The 23,749-nt window shown below is 33.4% G+C and overlaps 1 protein-coding gene across 3 annotated transcripts in view; it reads left to right on the top strand.

Moving 5' to 3' along the window:
* Positions 1 to 5,348: 5,348 nt before the first annotated feature.
* The window catches only part of LOC149793196 (uncharacterized), a 495,646-nt gene continuing 477,245 nt past the window's right edge, over positions 5,349 to 23,749 (top strand). For 2 of the 3 annotated variants that reach the window (XR_016422729.1, XM_089967152.1), the window contains exon 1: positions 5,350 to 5,624. The gene's annotated coding sequence lies outside the window, so the exon portion shown is untranslated. Of the gene's footprint in view, positions 5,625 to 23,749 lie in introns of all 3 variants that reach the window. The other variant, XM_089967155.1, reaches the window with a different exon arrangement.

Genomic DNA, 23,749 nt, shown 5'->3' with positions numbered 1-23,749 from the left:
AGGGACGTTTTACCATACCAGGAAGATATAACGAGATAATAAGTAAGCTGTTACAGTGGTGAAAACTCATTCGGGTTTTTACTCTACTCTTTTGTTAGCCAAAGTCCATAGATGTTCAGTTCGTATGAGACTTATTATAATTTTTAAAAGATTATACATATAACATTTTGTATGGCGCTAAATAGCCAAACAGTGCTGATGCGCCCTTAAAATACAATCAATCGCTTAGTACTCACATTTTAGTAGTAATTTTAGTTTAGAATAAATCATTGCCTAGAGATGAATACACACATACCTAAACTCTTTGATGGATAGTAGTGTCAATATCGGAATAGAAAAAAGTAATATACTATAATCATTGTTGGGGTTTGAAATTCCAGTCACGGGGTATGTTATTTGTCCGTCAGCAAGGTATAGAGACAAATAATATAACCCCGGGACTAGATTTGAATTGTCTTGGTACATAAGCCGACATAGATTAGTTTTCTCACCCATTTTATTTTTCCAGTTAAATGAATATAACTCTGCTCTTTAGCAATTTACTTGACAGATTCAAAACACAGCTCTTATCAGGTAATATTGCTTCTCTCAGTATATAAAAGTTATAAGATTTTTTACTTGTTTATGAAAATCCAAAAATTAGAATCTAGCTATATACGCCGTTTGTCGTTTCCAGCTTAATACTAAATAGCTCGGCTGCGTGTGAGTCTGTTTGTCTCTCACAAATGCAAACAAATTTCAATAAAATATCGCAAACATTGTGAATAAAACAAAATGTGTCCCCTCTCACTTTTCTCGCATAAAATATGAGTTAGTAACTTGTCAATTTCAGTTAAATCAAGGGGCAAAAGGTGTAGCTTCACTGTGCATGTTCAAACGTATATAATCATTTCATTTGAAGCATGGTGTTCAGAACTAAAGATTAAATTACTAGATGCTGCGATATATTTTATGTTGAGCATTAGTTTTATTCCTTGTATTTAGTTTCAAAGTATTTTAAGCTTAATGCTCCTTTCCAGGTTAAGTACACAGTATCAAAACACACACACACACACACACACACACACACACACACACATATATATATATATATATATATATATATATATATATATATATATATATATATATATATATATATATTCCACGCTTTAAAGGTTGGCAATTAAATTAATACAAGTTTGTTTGGATACGTTAGTTAGTGAATCACTGGCTGCGTTATACGGTTTTCCTTAAAATGTATTTATTTTATTGAAGCATAGCGACGAAACATGAATTCCATGTTATTTATTTCTTTGTTTTACTAAGTTTATAATTTTATCAGCAGTTCCGGTCCAACAGTTTCCAAATGGATGTACCTGCTTAGTTGCCAAAGGCATAAAAACATTTTTATTCAAAGAAAATAATGACATAAACAAAGAAGTTTAGATAGCAACATTGTGATTGTGATACCATAACCACGACTAACTTTATATTATGTCCAACCACTTTGTTTACTCAGTTTTATTTTAATAGATAATGTAGTGCAAGACCTCAGCTGTGATACATTCTAAATATGAAGCACATAGCAGTACGGTATTAGATCTGATAATGTGTTTTATATTGATAACGCAGTTCTATTTTGTGATGTTTGTGTCATGCTAGAGAAATTTGATTTGTTGGTAAATGATCATTAAACATTCCAGGAAAACCAGATATTCCACCGTCACTTAAGATCATAGTTTATATTAAGATAGTCCCTTCAGCAACTAAAGTAAACGTATACAACAAAACATTCCATTCACTAATCATCGATTGGTCTTTCATTATTTCAAGTGACTAATCTCGTCTAAAGAGTAATCGAAATGAAGAAACATACGTTACATGGATGAACTAATATAAAGATATGTTGAAAATATCCGTTGTAAAAAGACAGAAATGTTTTGAGAAAGAAGACACAAATACGAAAAAAAAAAAAGAAACAACAAAACATAAGTTATAATGCCTCTATAATCATGCAAGAAAAGAAGTTGACCTCAGTAATACTCAAAACAGTTCCCTGACTATAGATACGTTTATAAGGTTTGTATTGCTTGGCCATTATCCGACCAAACCTATGACCAAATCTATGTTATGACTATGAGTCATCCGTCGTTTTGTTTGCAGTAAGTTTGCTACCATAGCTGAGCATGCGTTGGTCTATACAAACTTTGATAAAATTTGATAATGAAGCATATATTGCAGATTTCTTTAAGACGTAGTCCTAATTATTGATATATATGCATACTCTCAAGGCGTTTTGGCATCTGTTTGGTTGGGTATCTTAATAATTACATATGTATTTCTTATAAAATTTTAATGTTCGTTGTATTGAAGGTGACGTTTTCAAAATCTCAGATGTGTTATTGTTACTGACATCAGTACACATAAAACTCAGTATTAAAAAACATCTGTTGTCTCAAAATAGTTTTAGTAGGCGCATAAGACGTTTAGTATGCAATATTAGTAAGTCGTCGGTCATAAATATTTACTACATAGCAGAACTATCCGATGAGAAAAGGGATATATATCTTTCCGAGGAAATATTCTAACTCGCTAAGTTACTGTAGTACATCATAGATACCAAATCCAGCGTATTTATTTAAACACACCCTTATTTACTTTTCATTGATTTCTTTTTTTGTATGTATGGTACCCTAGCATGCGACCATATTCATAAAAAGGATAAGGTAATCACTAAGGAATCAATTACCCACTAACCCTGAAAGCTGATGCAGATATTTTGATACAAGGGGGAACAAATTAGCAGAAACACTAGATTTGCTACAGTTTCTTTCCCTCCAACAAATTCAAACTGGAGTCATGAGACAAGTCAAATATGTTTCTGGATACACGATCAGTATTACATTATGTAACCACTGCAATGGATTTGTATACGATTGACTCTCATTAACTTGTCTTACCTGCCAGCTGGCATCCTAGATATTCAATCAAAACCAATCCAGTCGTCCTATATATGCATATACAAGAACAGCTCGACAGAAGACATAGTGTACGCTAAGGGTATTTAAAAGGACGGGAATACAGCTACACAATATTAGATCTTGTTATAGTAAAATATATGGCTATGAGCCGAAACAGTCTTATTAGATGGAAAGATGCGACTGCCATATCTCTCTCGAAACAAGCCATGACACTAATTCTCTAAATATTGAACGGTTTATCTGGAGTCACTGGTACGTTATTGGTTCCTCTGCACGTCTAAGCGAGGCCTTGAAAGAACCACCTATAGTCGACGACAAAAAAAAATGGAAATACCACCTTACTCGTGTCCATGTGAACTTAAATGATAAGCATGCAGGAACACACACATATAATGACAGATGTTGTCTAATCTGTAGACACTTGCTCAAGACAATTCCATTTAAAAGTGTATCAACAGGAGTTACTTACAATGGCAATCAAACGTTTAGATGTGCAGTTAGAAACCTTATTTAAATTCTGACGCGCAAAATCTATGCAAACAAATATGCTGATGGACGAGTGTCTTGGAAAGAAGTAAAAAGCCACATCAGAAACACGGTTAACCTAAACTTCACCAAGCATTTCAACTTAGCCAGATATTCGGTCACATTCCTTGCAATTCTGCCATTTAGTCAAATTACATATGGATGTCACCATAAAAGGAAATATTGGATATTGTTGATGCGATCTCATCATCTGACCATCATCAACTCCGACCTCAATTGCCTAAATCTACCGGATATATATTTTCCCCAACATGCTTCAATAGAAAGCACTTCTGGTCAGTAAAATTATTTATATGAACATAAATTACATCAACAGTATCAGATGTGAAGAATACAAAACATTATATGTAACTTGACCGTAGCATTAATGATAGTCAATCTGTGTTATTTTGATACATGATGATACTTATTTCTTGAACATAACAAATCTATGCTCTAATTTCCACCCTACACCGTGGTTGTTACAAATTTCCGTAATTATCGAGGACTGCGAGTATCAAAACTCAGTCGGAGGTCTGTTACTGATCATTTGGTTACCGCTACGATCTTTGCACCATGTATTTGTGTCTGATAATGACAGTGTGCAGTATTCATCATAAATCGATCCAATGTAGGTAATAATTTATTCTTTGTCACTGTGTCTGACCAAGGCGTGACTAATGTAAATAGATTATTCGGGGGTGTATCTAATATAATTCATGGATTTATTCTTTCGTATAATGCATGTTGTGTACAGTGAAATCAGTAAGATTATGACAACTAGTCAACATCATCAACACATTTCAGTTGCGCATATTGAAAATAATCCTTGACCATAATATTATATAAACGTTTCTTAAAATTGGAAGAAACGTAGTGGTGACATCATCCGCAAATATGTATGAGCTCAAATAAATAGCGAACGAGAAGAATTGGATATCTCTAGAATCGGAATGAATCACTGTCAATCTACAAAAGCTGAATTTTTCCCCAGCCTTACTAAATCTAATACAAGTGCCCATCGTGGTTAAATTCTGACTATCTACGTGTGCAAGTTTTGCAGGCAAGTGCTCTTTTCCGAGTAATTTATAAGGAAAACCCGTGGTATCGTACGTATCCAATATTCGTTCTTTACATTACAGTTGATACTACAGTATATACAATACAACCAAATTATGTAAATGATCAAGATTTCCTTATGATTAACATAACAAGAGGAATCTTTGCTTAAGTACAAAAGAAACAACGATTAAAACAAAATACATTAAATGTTCACATTTGTGCGCGAAAAAGCAAAAATAAAAACATAATGGTAGTATGCAACAAGTTAAAACGATTGCAATTCCTTAGATCTTCACAAATATTCCCTTGAATAAATTGTTCTGGTTTTATCCTGAATTGTATGAACAAAATCGTATTTGCCAGAATAGCGAACTAAATATTACCTTTTATGGAGAAGAAACTGGACATTTGTGACGACCCATTAGTTTGGAAAATGATATTCTTTCTTGCCCGTTAACTGGCTTCAGAACGTAGTCAGTTATAAGTAGGTTAATTAGGTCTATCTATCCATCTATCTCTCTCTCTATCTATCCGTCCGTCCGTCGATGTATATATATATATATATATATATATATATATATATATATATATATATATATATATATATATATTAGAGAGATAGAGAGAGAGAGGGTTAGATGAATTCAATGGTCCTAATTAGTTAAATAGGATGTCATTATCATATACGCTTCCGAAAGAAACCCTTACAGATTACTCCAAAAGCTTTATTATCTATTTACAAATATACCTATATGCTATAGATATCAACACACGTCTATATCTTGCCACTTACAATGTAGTCCTTGCAATGATATTCATTGCAGGTTTGAATATTTGCCAAGTCATATATATGACAGTTGTATGCTTGAATGATTGACATTACCTGCAAAAGGATTTAACAACATATAAGAGCAGTTGCGAACTACCTAGAGAAAACAGTAAGATATATACTAACCAGCAACAATAGTAATTAAACTGACTTGGATATTTACCTGTGCTGTACATGTGTAAGCCGATGGATTTTCATCCTGCAAATTCGTCGATCTGAGAGTATTGGGGCGCAGATTGATTGTGGTATGTACAACAAAACAAACTGTTTCTTTTATAAAACAAGTTTTATTATATTTCACTTTACAACACTAAGCTCCTAATAAAATTAAAGGAACTGTACCATACCATAAGGTTTCTCCAGTGTATATAAAACGTCATCTGACTGTCAGGGTAGCCTTTCGCTGTACAAACTATTTTACCTACCAGATTTTATAGGTGGTAGTGTAGCTGAATTCCCATGATCGAAGTCTCATTGATTGTAAATAGAAACTATACATATAATACTGAATTATAACACTGAATTTTAAAGACAACTAAGTCCCATACCGTAGTCATCGAAAACACGTATTAGATCGTTTCGTGACGAAAAAGTAAACTTTTCTTTCTAAAAGCAAATCGGGTAACTCTTGCATTAAGACTATATATAACTGATTCTTGTAAGATAAAACTATGCAGCAGGCAGAGCAACAATTGCTTTGTTTCGTTCTGCAGGATCAAGTGCGATAATATGAGGTAAAAGTACAGGTCCGACTATTATAATTCGTCCCTAATAACTATCCAGACAACTGTACATGTGCCCTACCCACGCTCTAGTATAGAGCAGATTAAGAAATAAAAAAGCAAACCTGACACAAATAATTAACCCTAGTCATTTCAAGGACTATCAACTGATATTTAAATAATTGTGAACATTTTAAATAGTTGCCAATGTATTTTAAAAGACCTTGATATTTAATCTTTCCAACATGTCATTCTTCCCTTGGAAATGTTGGGTATATTGTGCAACCTTTCAATAACATTAGGTAAACCCATATGGGTACTTTCTGGTGGAATGCGTGAATGGGTGTAAAAGCGTTATTCTTGTATCTTCCAAATCTGATAGAACTTGATGGGGAAGTCAGAAACAATTGCATTATTGACAATAAGCTTTATTTGTGTTGTCTTGATTTGCTTTTGTACATTAAGCATTTATGATTGTTATTGCTACTATTTCAAAACATCAATGGTTAGCGATTATTATGGCATTGACATTTTTGTAACTCTTTGCCAATAAAATGTCTTGAAAGTATAATAATGTATATTAATGTTATCCGGCTAAAAATATATTTTTGCCGTCATTTGAGCCCAAAATGAAAACAAAACGTTCATTGAGTTCAGACTCTTGCCTTTTGTGTAGGATGGCAAAGCAGATAGGTGTGATTTTGCAATATAGAGTAAAGTCATTTCCGCTAAAATGCGTTATTTCACTGAATTGCAAGTGTTTACTGAATATGGAACATAACCTACGCAAACATATTTATAACTTGCCCCTCAATTAGTGCCTAACATAAGTTGTGATGCATCTGAATCTGATACAACAATTTTCAGTTCAACAAATAGGAAAGTGATATAAATATATAATGCAACTCAATAGTGCAGTTACCCACATCATGTATTCAGAACTAAAAGGGCAGGCACATTGATGCAACATTTTCCAGGTTCATCATATACGTTTCTTAAAAATTGCTTAGTAAAAGTCTATTTGAAAACAAGATTTAATCGAATTGTGTAAAGTAAGCACCTCACCCTCGCCTTACGTCTTGCAAAGACTCACAAATTATACAACTCTGAAAATATCAGTGATGGGTTTGTGTATAATAGATCTTTAAATTTGTTTATTTACTTAAGGACAGTGTCCTCCCAAATCCAGCTCCCTGTCTGTAAAACAATTCCGATCGTATTTATTTTATGCTGAAACTCTGTCCAAAATACTTCAGCATTATAGGTGAGGGGATGATGAACAAAATATTTACTTCTTAGTAAAAAAGGAACGATTGTAAAGCTTCTGTAATATTTAGTTAAAACTAACTAGAGAAGAAACAAATATGTATGTATGTATGTATGTATGTATCCTAATCTAACCTATTTCTTTCATTTCATTTTCACAAGTATATTTGACTTCTATATATCTAGTTCACATCCTTAAAATGTCCCATTCAGATTCAGAAATATGAAGTATTCATTTAACAAATTTTTAACACGACGTTTTTCTACCATAATTTTAAATTTATGCACTTTCACATGTGATACCTAACAAATGGAAGGCACAGTATGATTCTACATTTGTGAGTGCACGCACATACACTCATTTGCATACATATGTACGAGCGTACATATATATACACTATGTATCATGAAGTTCTTAAAATTGTTTTTCTTTTTTTTCAACTAGTACCAATTGTGGCTAACTACAAATTTGTAACAGCATGTGTATGTGTTCACTATTACCCAGATATGCAAAAAGACATGTTTTATCCTGTCGGTGAATGAGGGTCTCATAAGTGCTGTGTACACTGTACACCACTTGAGAAAGATAATATGAACTTATTCCACAGGTATATACGCGTTTCGGGTATTCAAGTGAGTAATATATGTTTAGTGTTCGACATTATGACATAGGTTTGCATACTATCAAATGTGTGCCTTCGATGTTGAATTCGGGGAATAGGTGGATATTTATCTACGCTAAGTTAAACTTTCATAGCATTTTTAAATTTCTTGATAAGAATTCAAATATTTAGACAGTTGTGGCAAAGTCTTAACGCTTTCTTGTTGCTACAGCGTATAACTATTAAACATCGTTTATCACATATATGTAAAATCTTCAATATTGCATATAATATTGACTTGCTGAGAGTAAATTGTGTTACGATATGTGCTGTTTTGGAAGGCGGCAGATACGAGGGGGGGGGGAGGGGCTTATTAACGCATGCGGCTTGCAGGTTTATTCCTCTATGTCGCTGTATTTTGTTATCCCTTATATAAGATATTAAGATCTTGACTGATAAGAATAAAATTACCCCACCACACAACCCCTCTCTCTCTACATAAACGTTTTACATTTGGTTGTGTCTACTATCACTATCATGTCTGAAACTACTGCTAGAAACACCCTTTCATAAAATAGTTTCTATTCCGAATGCTTTTCTTCAGAATGATTATAATTTCATTAATGTGTACGTGACAGGTGTATTTTGTGGGCTTTTGATAACACACACACACACATTCTTGTAAAACCTACAAAACGGGGACATATTATTTTTACCATCAAAACGGGGACACTTTTATTTTAACAAATTATGAGCGATACAGATCTATTTTAATATGCATTTTGATACATGGCATTTCTAATTGATTTGTGGTTGATTTGCAAGAAATGCTGTATGATAATGTTTGTCATCAGAACGGGGACACACATACATACACAGTGCTGGAAATTATACAATCAAATAGGGGACATTCAATAAGTATGCATTTTGATTCAAAATAGAAATCAATTCAATCGAATTACTGCAGTAATCTCACTTGATACACATAGTTCCCATCCATATTAATAAACTAAATTAAAATTATCATGTTGAATCTTTATATAATGCTTGTTGGATATATAAGTAACAATGGTGTCCAGGAGTTTGAAGAAGTTGAATTGTCAAAATTGTGTGAAAATACAAAGAATGTGCCCCTTTTTCTAAAATGAAATAATCAAAGATTTGCATGCCAATCTTCAGTTAAAATAATTGTATTGGCAAGACTAAGGTTTAGAATTTATAATGTTCCACACAATAACACATTTTTAACTTTGGTGTACAAAAAAAATTGCCATTTTAGTGCAATCCCCTTCATTAATAAGCCAATGCATGATACGATCTCCTCAATATGAAACACACCAAAAGTTTTTTTTGTATGATTGCATGGTTTAGTTTTAGTGAGCTCAGATCAGAGCCGCAATAAGTGTCGCTGGAGCCAAATAGTCCCTATTAAAATGTAATTATGTGGACCGATTGTGTGACGCCATGTGCAGTATTGATGATAGTGACTGGTAAATCGTACAATTGAAAAACTGAGAAGGTCCTGTTCCGTTATCTGGAGACACGTTTTATTCTTACTATGATGGTAGATATGGTGTAGAATTACAGGCGAAATGAGGCTTAAAATCATGATTTGACTGACTTAAGGTAGCGTAGGAAATATAGTTCCCGGTATGTGGTGTTTGAGTTGTGATTTGTATTGTATGGTAGGTGACTACCGGCGCTACGTTACGGAAATGTATTAATGAAAAACAATGCATTTGTGAGGCAGGCAGGCACTTGTGAAGTTGTGATGTAAATATGTAGTTGTGATATTGGTGGTCATGCCTTAATTAGAGGAAAATTATTCTAGTTTGTTTCATTCGTTCACTAAAGAGACCTATTGTATGTAATATTATTAATCTTCTGCCTTTCACTTAGTGAAGTCATTTGTAACTTTAAAGTTGCATATTTGTGGTCATTGATTGATCAAAGAAAAATTGACGACTGTTAACATCGAGTCCTTAGAAAAAGGGGAAAACAAGGGACGTACGGACAGAAAGAAATGAAGCCAGCAAGAAGGAAGAACGACAGACAGAAGTAACGAAGCTGAGAGAGAGAGAGAGAGAGAGAGAGAGAGAGAGAGAGAGAGAGAATATAAAAAGTTACTGACTAAACGAGAACATAATGTGACATTTTTGACAATTTACCTCTGAGTCAAACAAAATTTAGCTGATCGTTTTCTTTCACATTATTTATCCTTCAGTCAGCATGCATATTTATTATACATCGAGAAACACTAAATTTGAGTATAAAAAGCTTGTATTTTCAGCGTCGTGACTGGTGCCATGAACAAGAACTTACAAAAGTTATTCTTATTTCTTATTGGCTCAATCTTAACTTGTTGGATTTACCTCTAATGCGGTTAATTGTATTAAAGAACTGGTATTGGGTTTTAGTTATGATATAGACTGTTCGTTATTATGCTTCTAACTGCATTTGAATGAACTAAAATCAATGTTAATATGTTCCTGTGCATTTCTTATCCAAATGTGCATGGCTCAGAGTTAAATAGGAGATAAAATATATAAGCTCAAATGAATTGCTATAATCTCTTGTCCATCTTAAAAACCGTGCATAACATCTGCAGGAAACCTTTTATTCAGTTTTCTTCGTTCTCGATCAAATTTGTCGAAATGTGTTATGAACGTTGGACTACCAATTAATAAACATGTTTATAGATATTGCTCTCTGTGTTAAAATAGAAAATATATCACATATATTTGTATATGTTTATATAAATGATTTAGATCCTGTTCGCTCTTCTTGATGCTATCTTCGGTGAGTAATTCAGAAGCGATATGCGCAAGCCGACAGCACAACAGTGTGAATTTTTACCGCGTAAACGGGGACGCAGTTTTCCGACTGATCGACAATAGGTTTTGAATCGTGTGAGACGTATGTATTATTGTGTATAGCATGACTTGAAAAGATACCAACAAAATGGGTACATGCTCAGATACACATATTTTAAGGTTTGTGTCATTAAATAAGGCCTTGACATTCCACAGAAGCCGAAATTACAAAAGAGGACGGCCCCGTTTCGAGGTGTGTCCCCGGTCTGTTGGCGTGTATTCACACTGATGTCCCCGTTTCGCGCCTTTTACAAACACACACACACACACACACACACACACACTTCCCACTCCTTCCACCCAGGCCATTCGTGGAATACATTCTGCATATATGTCTTGCGATTTTTAAGAACTGTGTAGAAATGAAAATAACAATCTTAATCAAGGGAGAGCAAGGAACATTCTTTTCATATTTGACAATATAACCATAATTTGGAAGAGATGTGGATTGCACAGAAATCCAGAATCATTTACACAAATTCAACCGCAAGGAAAAAATCACTTAATAATATTGACACCTTAATTAAAAACAGAAGAAATTTGTTTATAATAATGAATATGTTCAAAACATCAATCGATTCTCGGTGGAACAAGTAAGTGATGGAGGCTACGTACTTTGACCTTATTACCAGTGCAACGTGACTCCAGAGATATGAAGGAGGTTTAAGTTCAGTCCGACCCAAATACTTTCAAGGACATTTGATTGAGCATCCATGGCGAGATACTTTGGTGTCAGCCTACGGTTTATACAAATTTGGCCTAAACCTTTGATACCTAAAGCTTTATCAAAAGAGATGAATCTTCAGTATATGGATTTCCTTTTATCTCTCGCAGTGCTTTTGCAAGTTATCAACTATACGGAGAAAACGTTGTTGCGAATCTTTCCTTCAAATTAAATTGTATTTCCACGTTTGACAGCTGTATCTTGAAAGTTAAAATAAAACCAAAGCTTTTACAGCGTATTGACAAATTTACGGACGGAAACAAAATTAGTATTTCGTCTAATTATCAGTTTTGGGAAAGGTATTTTGTTAGATTGTTGTCATGTATATAGCCCGTTTATGACTACTTTCAATAATTCATCAAATTGTGCTCTCATTTTTTCATTGCCAACACAAACTTGTGTTTGAATGACACTCATAATTTTAAAGTCAGATAACATGTCAATGTGGAACTTTTAATTTTTGTTAAAATGAGACACAGCTGCTAGTGCAATGTATTGTTTTGAAAGTACTTTAATAAAGGGATCATTTTCCATCATTTCTTTGCACGCGGCGTTAATCAACTGCTTGCTATGAAATTATTGGACGATCTAGAAAACTGAAATAAATAGATAAATAAATCAACATAAACAGTTATGGATAGCAATGTGGAATTAATGGAGAGTCAACATCACGCCACGATATTGTCCATATGAACCTAGTCTATAGTTTTATCATGATATGACTGTGTGGGATCAATCGGAACATATCCTATACCATGCAATGTTTCATTTTTATCCTTTCGGGGTCATGTGAATATGAGGTCAACGTATTTGGACTTACAAAAACCAATACTTCCTGACCAACACGAAGTCTAGACTTACAAGTACCCACATTTACTAGGAGTTGGATTATCACGCAGTCATTTTATGACGAACGTCCATATCCATTACGTATGACAGACTTGCACCCACACATATTCCCCAATAATGATCACAAAGAAGAGTGCAAGAAAAAAGTATGTTTTGATGACAAAGTAAGTAGGTTTAACACACAATTTTAGACAGACAACTAATCATTATCATCATCCAACATTTACCCCTTTACAAAATAAACACAAGAAGATAAGTACTTTGGACGAAAAGCTGCTACGTGCAGCTATCCAAATATTATATAAAAAGCATCACCTGTACCTCAGATTATATTGGAGGTGCCAGTAATTTGTATTTCTTTTATTGATGTTACACAATAATACAAGCAAGGGAACCAACTGCTCATTAAAATAACTGTATTTAAAAATGAAACCTGACGTGTGATATTATTTACATCCTAAATATCAATGAATGAAGGACTTTTGGTATTTTGGCATATAAGTTCATGATTTATATTGAATGGCCATCATATCGTGAGAATTTGGATAGCACAAGCTTGAATTATTCAAAATGACTAGAGCAAAGCCATGTTACATTCACCGCCTAAGCCATAACATTGATGGAAGTCTACAAACTTCTATCCAACTGTGAGTAGATATGACAGTCTATCCTAGAGTATCCTCCAGGTGAATAGTACAAGTAAGCTACACAATGATGTCTACAAAGGCGATACACGAAGAAATCTATTACAAACTTACTTTTCTATTGTTTTTTACAGTGTTGAAAAAAGAGTTAGTGCTATAATGAAAACTAGATATATACTGAACAATGTAAGATGCATTACAATTATTTTACTGTGGATTTTTTTTTACTTTACTTTAAAGAGAGCTAAAGTCTACATGTCGAGGAAATATAGTTAATTAAAGCTGGTTTGCAGACTTAAATTCAGGTTTGTGCAATGCCTTCGGTGGAAATAGGATATTGAGAAATTATATTCCTAACAAATTGTCACGTGTCAGATGAAATAACACATTTTTACTGTCAAATTTGAGCGTCGCGGTAGCTCATTTTGTATAACCTTGGACTGGAAACTTTAGTGTTCAGCTGCCTTGGTGTGTGCTTTGGAAAGGAATTAAGGTCTTATTTCCTTCACATGATATAGCCAACAATGAGTCAAATGCGCAGTAAAACTCTAACATATACCCCTTTCCCATCAAAGAAAAGGAAAACCTGTTCACTGTCATACTAATAAACACCTTGATTCGGTGAGCTAATTCTGGAAACAGTCTCTGTGTCGTGAACATTTGCATAGATTGTCAGGCTTTATCCTTTAAAAAGACTATAATGACGTTAATGGGGCCGGTGCATTTTGAATATTTTTTCCTTTTCGTTTTGACGTTTATCTTTATGCTGTACAAGTGTTGATAATTACTTTAAATATATACTGCAAGGCTGCATTTGATTAAGAATGCCCATATAACTAATACGAATGCATTGTTAGTCAGGCTCGTTACATGTTACTTAAACTTTCTGTTTTAGCGAGTACTTTATTTAAAACCTAACTAATGCGAGATATTTTGTTAAGATACTTTTTGCAACTGTGTGCTGAATAATAAGTTCCCAATAATTTCGGACCCATAAAAGCTAGCGACTATTTTTGTTTTGATTGTATTCATATTCTAAAATGCGACACAATAGGTAATAGACGCATTACTGCCCGTAAATTACACCTGATTTTAACAAACCAGCTACCTGTTGGTATCCAATCGAATAACAAGATATGAAAAATGCTTATAGTAATAATGAAAAGGCAAATTTTATAAAGAACTCAACTCATCCGTCTCTCTCCATTTATAAAATACCACTACAAATCTATTTATAATGTTTTTGAGGACTAAACGAGAAATTGTACATTAATGCTAAAATCGGATTTTATAAAACAGATTAGGTGATTTATCAGTCATCGGAGTGCTGTAAGACATTTCTTTTTCCGGTACAATTTTAATTACTTTGAAAATATTGCTTAAATCCCCTACATTCATGGTTAAATGTATACTTTCTTTGCTATTTGTAAAGCAATGCCTAATGTAGTACAATTTCCGATTGTTTAATGATTGTAATGTCCCAGCAGAACACGGCTTATTTAAATCTCAAGGCGATTGCAAACCAAACACGAAGTACTGTGTAATCATCCTTTCATAAACACGTAATTTCTTCCTGTGAGAAATGAGTCAGCATTTACCTATTTTCTAAACAAAGGTGGGTAGGGCAATCTTTTTGTCATCGCTAAAATGTCAGATAGAGAATGGAATTTCTTTAATTTTACTAAAGTTCCTTTTTTAAACACTCCGCTGATGAATGTTGTCAAAAAGGAGGAGAGGATATACACCGCTTTAATATTGATCTAATTAACAGAGAATATATCATCCTTTACACTGTCGATGATCTAATGACAGTCATCAGCGCCTATGAATCACCAAAATACACACCGATGAGATCAAGGTCAATTTTATGCAGACCTAAAGTCTGTTATTGCAGACGTACCTAAAGGCCGACTAACTCATTATCATAGTGATTAGAATGCTATAATTAGTCCAGTTCATAGGAAAAGGCCATGTGTCATGGGCAAAAACAAAAAAATAGTCATATTGAAGGAATGCGCTTAGAATGATCGTATATGTATTTGTTAATCCTTCGAGTATACATATACAAATTACAAATAATGTATTTCTTAAAAATGATTTTAAAAAAAATTAAAAAAATAGCACAAATAGTGGATGATTATAAACTTTATTGACAGCGTTTGCATCACTACTACCCAGATATTTTAAACGACTCGTTTATTTTCGTTCGTCATTGAAGGTGGGTCTCAGTAACTATGTACTTTGTACCCCATGTGACAAAGATATAAACTTATCACACAGGTAGCTACACCTTTTGGGTATTCAAATAAGGAAACTGAGTTTAGTATTTCCCGTCGCGATATAGACTAACATACTATGATAGCTGCGCATTCAGTTCTGAATTCGGGAAATTTGAGGAAATTTAGCTATGGTACGTATATCTTTCATAGTTTCTTTTTTCTAAGGAAGCATTCAATTATTTAGACGGTTATGTTGAACTCTTAACTCTTCGTCCCTACTACAAAATATAACTAGCATACATCGTTTTCACAGGTATGTACAGGTTATTTAAGTTTAAGTTCGAATGACCCGAAAGTATTTTTGGTACTGAATAAATGTATATATAAACAATACTGAAAAGCATATTGAATATTATATTGACGTCTTGAGAGAAAATTGTGCTCCAATGAGTAGACTTTTATAAGAACGTAAGCACAGTGGGAGTGTTCGCACAACACATGTAGCTTGCAGGTTTTTCCGTGTATGTCTCGGCGTTTTCTTATTCCGTATATAATATATAAGGATTATAATGTTTAAAAATAAGAATCTCCCCACCTCCATTGAAACATGCATAATGATAACTGAAGTAAACTGCACCTGACTAAAATTATTGTTAAAGTTAAGAGAGTCTACAATAAAATACTGGATTAGTATTAATATCACTTAGATAAATACTACTAAACTTCCGAAACTGTCGAAACCGTAGATAGAGACCAACAAAAGTCAGGGACATTAAAATCTAATGGCTAGGACGAAAATCAATTCGAACAATTCCGAAACTGGGAAAAAATCTCATGTCATCTAGATTAAAATTGTACCAACATTCCGAAATTGTTACAGACTTTAGAAAAACGTAAGTTATTCTGGAAAAAAAATATTATTCTTTTAACCATCTAAGGATAATGTTTAAATATTTGATAAATACTTGTAGATATAATGAAAGAGATGTATTTAAGAAATATAAAAATAGTAACAACACATGCCTTTTGAACGAACAACACCATCTTTCCAGCGAGCAGGGTAGGAATGTATACACACTATACCCCGAACATTCCGTTTTGAGTGTCCAGCACCAACATTTACTAAGCAACGAAAAGGATAGGAATATATACACACTATACCATCAACAGCCCGTTTAGATTGACCAACACCCACACACTCTAACTACTGAAAAGGTTATGAATACACACACACACACACACACACAATACAAGCAAGCAAATTGATACATTTTCTTAAAAGTGTGGAACGTAAACGAAAGGGCATGGATCAGGTGCTAAACCTTTTACAAACAAACCTGAATAAAAAATACTTGTCATATTACCATGTAACTTCTCTACATAAAAACAAAGATAACATCATAATAACCTGTATAATCCTTACAAAATTAGCAACGACGTAAAAGGAGAGTAAAGAGTATGAATATACAAACTATATACTGACACTGACACACATGGAGTGAGAGACGATAAACACATACACAAACTTATTGATACAGTATCACACAAAACATAAGAGTGGAATAGAAGTATAACTCCTTATAAACAAAACTAAATTCCCTGCTGCCCAATCCTTGTAAGATCTCTACAATCCTTTACAAACAAAATTACTATTCCCTTTTAAGCATAATCCCTGCATCCATACTAGTAAAGAGAAAGGAGTGCTAATGAAAGGAGTATACGCTCACTATTTTGTATGCATGTTTACATACTCTCAAACTTGGGTCGAAATGAGGCAAAAGGGCAAAAGAGCTTTCACATACATACACATATGTATTTACTATCACACATGAAGCAAAAGAAAACAAAAACATGTGAGTGCTTACACATATAGACAAACATACTCATAGACAAACACACATGATAGAAGAGTGGGGTTTAAGCCTGATTTATGAGAGACACGCAAAATATTCAGACTATTTCCATTTGAAATACTGTTTTCGCTTTTTTCGACCTAGGTTTTGATTTGCTGACTAAATGGCTACCCTTATCATTTTGATAAGAAATGCCGTCATTGCAGCGAAAGATCAGATTGGTTCTTCCGTTTCTTACAAATTTAGGCTTTCGGTTTTGTCGTTCTAGATTTATTTCAACTTCAATTAACGGAGAAATAAGACATGTCGCTTGACAATGCTGCGAATAGTAATGCGATATTGGTCACGTCACGCGAGGGGAGGCGAAGGCTAATTTGCCACATTGCCTAACTATTTCAAATGTTTGAGCGTTATGCTAAGCTTTTTTTGGGTTCCTTTACTTTCTTCAGGATATATTTTTTCTGACTTTGGAAACGTTATTTTATAGTTCATGTTGTTGATATTCTGGGACACGGTGTAAATTGTCTTGTAAGTTATAGCCGGTATCTTGACTATTATTTCGAGAAGGTCGTTTACTGTGTGGACTTGGACATTTTTGTCAGCACCTATTATCTCATTTTCTGGTATTCTGTTTATCGACAATAGTATTTTGAATGAGTGGTTTTGCCTTTAGAAAGGTAGCTGTTTTAGATCATAAAATTCCGTATTAGGTTCGAAATAACTCTACGTTTCGATAAGGTCAAAACGTTTAGCCTTTCCTGGATTGTGTTTGTCTCCGTTAAAGTCAGATACAATTTTGGAATGGTTATTATATTAACACGCGTTGTGTTGGGTAACTGTGGGTGCGGGTCAATATAAAGGCGTGTTGATTCTAAAAAATGTGTATATCTCTATATGTTGCAGTGGTTTGTAGTTTATCTATATTGTTCTATTTTGTCGGTCCCCAAGCTGGAACATAACTAACACACGATAATTTGCTCATGACATGTTTGCTTCATCAGACAATTGAATACCGATGAGAAGTTTGCTGATGCGAGAGTTTGCGATATATTAATTCAACCTTAGACTGACGACCAATGCTTCCCCTCCTTTTGATTCCTCTTTTTCTTCTTATTTTTATACTTTTTCCCAGAAAAAAATGTCTTATTGAAATAACCACAAATATCTCTGTTATATATAGGCATGTAAAAATAGACATAAACCTATCCTAATCTACAATATTAGTTATCAGAGACCTTCCTACGCAAAAACTACAAAATGAATTTTGAGGATTGACCACTTCAGTCGATTTCGTATAATTTTAATCGTTGATAACCTTTCTTCCCTTTCTTCATTTACTCATGTTTAATTTGTGTTTCTAATATAAAACCTGACGATTTAATTTGTTCGCACCCTATATATAAATGCCTGAAGGACTTTGTTTATAGTTTTGGCATAGAAGTTTATGGTCTGTATTGATTGTCTTATGCTACCTTGAGACATTTTAAAATATCTAAGAACTATTTCCTTTTTATTCCCTTTTTGGGGCTTAGATGTCTTTCTTGTGGGTTTAGAAGCCATACTATTTCAACCGATATGCGCACAGTGCTGCGATCATAAGTAAACATTGACATAATTACCGTTCATTCGCCTTATCAAGCTATTATTTCCTTAGATAGTTTTTCTCTAAATATTATCATCATTATTATTATTAGAAGTATTATTACTGATTATAAAGGAGTTCTGAATATAGCAATGGCCTAATCCGATGCATTAGTTCTCGGTTGTATCTAATTGACGATGTTGCCTGAAAACTAAAAACGAATAATGCTTGAGCATGGATGCATTCGTTGATATACTTGTTATGAAGACGTACCTTCATCATCTATTTTCTTTCGTTTCTTTTTCGTTTTCTGCCATCTGTTCTAACAAAAGAAACAAGACGATTTATACTGTTTACATCCTAAATATCAATGAATGAAGGAATTGTGATATTTTTGGTACATAACTTCGTGCTTTATATTAGTAGCATATGCTATCTTGACATTGTGTATAAATAATACCAGCTTGAATTATTGAAAAGATCTAAAACACAGCCGTGTTAAATTCACCTCTTTAGCCAGAACATGCATGTATATATACAAACTTCTATCCGATTGTGAATAGATATGACATTCTAACCTGAAGTATCACCAAGGTAACTAAACATTAACGGATGAAACGGAGATAGACGAATAAAAGTGATACAAAATTGCTTTTGTATTGTGTCATACAGAGTGCTGAAAGTAGAGTTAGTGCTAACAAGAAAACTATATATATATATATATTTAAAAATATAAGATGCATTGCATTTTTGTACTGTGGAGTATTTTCTCCTTCTTTGGAAAGGAAGCTAACGTTTACATTTGGAAGAAATATAGTTTCTAAAAAGTGTTTTGTAAACTTAAATTCAACTTTATGCAATGCCTTCCATTCGAAAAGGATATTGTGAAATTATGTTCCTAAACAATTTTCAAGTGTCAGATGAAATAACACATTTTTACTGTCAAATATCAGTGTCGCGGTAACTCATTTGGTATAACGTTGAACTGTACAAGTTCAGTGGTCAGCTGCCTCAAATGTCATAGGGAAAGGAATTAAGGTCCTATTTCATCCACATGATATAGCCAATAATGAGTCCAATGTGTCGCACAAATCTATATGCCCTTTCCCATCAACAACAAAGAAAAGCTGCTCAATGTCATACTAATAAAGACCCTTTTTCTGTGAATCACCAAAATACACCCTGATGTGATCAAGGTCAGGCGTCATCGGAAAAAATGAAACATCAGACTCGTCATATTGAAGGAATGCTCTGAGAATTGCTAATCCTTATAATCCTTATATATATATATATATATATATATATATATATATATATATATATATATATATATATATATATATATATATATATATATATCTTGAAAAACTTTTTTGTGTCCAACTAGCACTAATAGTTGCTGATTTTTAACTTAACTGACAGTGTTTGTATCAGTTCACGACTACCCAGACTTGTAAAACGACTGGTTTAAATGTGTGCGAATGACGGTCTCATATTCACTTTATACATTTTACCCCACGTGTGAAAGATAATATAAAATTGTCACACAGGTAGCTATGCTTTTTATGTATTCAAGTGAAGAATACGAGTTTAGTGTTTCCCGTCACGAAATAGACTTACACACTATTATAGCTGTATATACAACGTCAAATTCCTGAGAACTGATGAAATATTAATTCAACATTAGACTGAGGCGCAACACATTTCCTTCGTTTGATTCCTACCTCACCATAATTTTTGTCCTTTTATAATATTTTCTGGGTAACAGTCTTACCTAAAAATCACCGAATATCCTAAGTTTGCTCCGCTATATAACAATAAAGATATAAATATCCAAATCTACAAAATTGTTTCTCAAGCGCACTTAACATACTTTGTTCTGCAAAAACTAGAACACAGTTTTGAAGGATGACCTCTTCAGTCGTGTATGTTTAATGATGTCGGTCGTTATTTTACGACCATTTCTTCCTGGTCTTCGTTTACGTATATTCATTTTTGTTTTTAAAATAAAACATGACGTTTGTATTTTGGCAGCTTAATACAAATGCCCGAAGAACGTTGATAGTCGTGTCATATAAGTTCATGGTTTGAATTGATTGTCTTATGTTCCTTCGAGATTTGTGCATGCTAAGACTTTGAACAATACTTGTTTACATATGAAATTCCAAGATATTTCAGAAAGTGGAGAGAAGGATAAAGTTTCTGAGCTACATACATATTTGTACCTTAACATTTAATCACCATCATTTAGACAGCGATACCATCATGTGTCGCAAACCCTAATACATATGTTAATAAGTTAAAAGTCAGTTTAATATGTCAAGCAAAAACATCTGGTCTAGACTAAGGCTGTACTAAAATTCCGAAATTGTTACTTACTTTTGGGAACCTGAAATAAACTAAAACAAATTTGGGAAATTAATTATTATTTTAACTATTTAAATGTAATGTTTAAACTTTCGATAAAGAGTTCTAGATATTATGAAAGATATGTATTTAAGAAATTCGAAATAGTAAAATACAAGTGACGTTTCAGTGATAAGCGGCAACACAAACTTACCAAAGAAAAGGATAGAAATGTATATACACATTACCCGGAACATTACGTTTTGAGTGTCCAACACTAGCGTGTGCTAAAAGGGAATAGGACAGGACTATATAAGCACTGTACTATGAACAAGCCTTATAGACTGACCAACACCCACACGCTCTAATCACATAAAAGAGTACGAATATACACACATACACAATACACACAAATAAACTTAAATACTTTCTTAAGAAGAGTCATGTTAAAATATATAAGAACTATTTCATTTGTATTCCTATTCCTGGCGAAGATGTCTTTCCTGTGGCCTTGGGAGTCATACGATTTCAATCGATATGTGCGCAGTGCAGCGAGCATAAGTAAACATTGACATAATTACGGTTTAGTCGCATTAGGCAGAAGAGGGTAATTGCATTAGGAGAGCAGTTCCATGTAAAAAGATTTACCTTGGTTAATGTCGAACAACATAACAATTAAATAGATGATTTTGATCTGAATATGTTTGGCTTATCAACAGTTGGAATCGGGTGAGAAGTTTATTTAAATGATAGTAAGTGATTAATGAATTTCGAAACTGGTATACATTTCAAAGCATTTCTTTCTTTTTTTCATATTTGTTCTCGTCTGATTGTTATTATTATTATTATTATTATTATTATTATTATTTCTGGTTATAAAAGATTTCTGAAATATAACAAAACTCCTTTAATTCTCGGAGGCTTCTAATTGACGTTGTTGTGTAAACCCTACAAGCATAATGCTTGATCATAGAAGTCTTCCGTCGGATACTTGTAATAAAGACGTGTCTATCAATCATCTCTTTTCTCTCTTTTGGTATTCTTCTTCTACCATCCTTTCTGAAGTTCTGTCTTATCGTAAGTAGATATTGCAGTTTACCATAGTGTATACCCAACGTTAGTAGTACCAGTACACTACAGATTGAGGGCTAAAAGGTGGAACACAGAGAAGCCTATACTAAACTTGCTTTTCTATTGCTTTTGACATAGTATTGGAAGTAGAATTTGAGCCATAATGAAAACTAGGTACATACTGAACAATGTCAGATACAATACTATCATAAATGTTCACGGGGCACCAATTGTAGTGGTTTTCCTTATTGTCCCGAACCACGATTTTAAATCCCCCACGAAAATGAGCCACGTAGGATGATGACCCCTCCCCGGTTTTTTTTCAGTATTTCATTCTTAGAGATCTATAGAGATACTAGTATTTTATAAATCAAGGTGAATACTTTCATCTGGTAAATAAATATTAGCTTTTGCATTTGTTTGTTTTATTTCTTGTTTTAACCTTTTGAAACAAGAATTATAAATCATTTTACATTGTTTCAATGCACGCGTTCGATAAGGTATGCGATAGCTGTAAGTTTACACTTACTGTCTTAAATCGATATATGAGGTAAATAATGATAGAAAGAAAATAGAGAAAATAATAAGGAAATCAAAAATAGTAATTCTGAAAATAAAAGAAAAAATAAAACAAGAAAACTGTATATGAAAATTAAATTTAATACTTATTCAAATCGACCCTTCACTCGATTACAACTGTTGTTGAAACATTTAAATCCTTCTGAAGGCAGATTTCCTTTTATCCATGCATTTTTAATCCAAAAGAACAACACTGTAAAATACTACAACTATTTCTTGAAATACTATTACTAATGAAACAATATATATATATATATATATATATATATATATATATATATATATATATATATATATATATATATATATATACTAATAACAGCCGAGTATGAAAGCTCAAACTTCACAGATCTTTGAACAAAGACGCTGTATCAACATCGTATCAATCAAGTTTCATGGTACTCACAAATTATTATCAGATATATAATCCACAAATTGCTGAAATAAACAATTCCAACTTTCTCAAAACCACTGATAATTAGGTCCGATATTTCACTCATTGTCGCGTGAGCTGCAAGTATCCATTCAGCGTGAATCGGCTTAAATAATGAAGTTGCAAAGTTTACTAATAATGTGCACTGATCGTTACCAGTGACATACCTTTCCGTAATGGTGTCAATGACCTGTTTAGCATAGCACTCGTGGAAGTGTGACTTTAATTCTTCTTTGTAGCTTTTAGTTACTGGCAAGTTACTGTCAAGTCTAGTGGCTGAAGTCGGTCTGTACAAGAGGCAGGCACACATAATGGAGTGATTATACTGTCTTTCAATTTAGTTCCCATCCTCACACTTTGGTGGGCTCTAAACACATCATATATTGCGACTCCTTGATGGTTGCATCGTGCAAGGGACAGCCAGTTACATGTTTTGCTCACATATAGAATGATCACATTATCAACATACCGTATCATATATTCGTCGTTACTCCAGTGTGAATATGTTTGAGTCACATCCCAGTTGTCAGGGAAAAATACACCCCGTAGGCATGCATCTGTCAGTATTCTCTGCGTAAATGACTTGTATATTAATCCAGTGAGAGAG

Source organism: Sinohyriopsis cumingii, chromosome 8 (assembly GCF_028554795.1).
Source record: "Sinohyriopsis cumingii isolate HCF-2022 chromosome 8, ASM2855479v2, whole genome shotgun sequence".
Classification (NCBI taxonomy): Eukaryota; Metazoa; Mollusca; class Bivalvia; order Unionida; family Unionidae; genus Sinohyriopsis; species Sinohyriopsis cumingii.
The sequence above is the reverse complement of the archived record's forward strand: the minus strand, read 5'-3'. Positions and strand labels throughout refer to the sequence as shown.